The sequence below is a fragment of the Anarrhichthys ocellatus genome, unplaced genomic scaffold, assembly GCF_004355925.1.
Source record: "Anarrhichthys ocellatus isolate YVR2014 unplaced genomic scaffold, GSC_Weel_1.0 scaffold1229, whole genome shotgun sequence".
Taxonomy (NCBI): Eukaryota; Metazoa; Chordata; class Actinopteri; order Perciformes; family Anarhichadidae; genus Anarrhichthys; species Anarrhichthys ocellatus.
The window spans coordinates 10,684-11,014 of NW_022281203.1; positions in this window are offsets into that span (position 1 = coordinate 10,684).

Here is a 331-nt window from a genome sequence, read left to right on the forward strand (position 1 = left end):
AGAGAGAGAGAGAGAGAGAGAGAGAGAGAGAGAGAGAGAGAGAGAGAGAGAGAGAGAGAGAGAGAGAGAGAGAGAGAGAGAGAGAGAGAGAGAGAGAGAGAGAGAGAGAGAGAGAGAGATGCACGTGTGAAAACGACAAAGAGCGCAGGAAACTATCCAGTTGCAGCGAACAGGTCGAACAGGTCGAACAGGTTGAACAATCAAAGAGCAATACAGACACAGGCTATAACCTGGGTGACTTGCTTTATATATAGCCGGTGATATATACACAGATGATAATCACATCCCAGCCCTGTAAAGGAAAGAAAGAATTATAGTATTAAGTGTTATA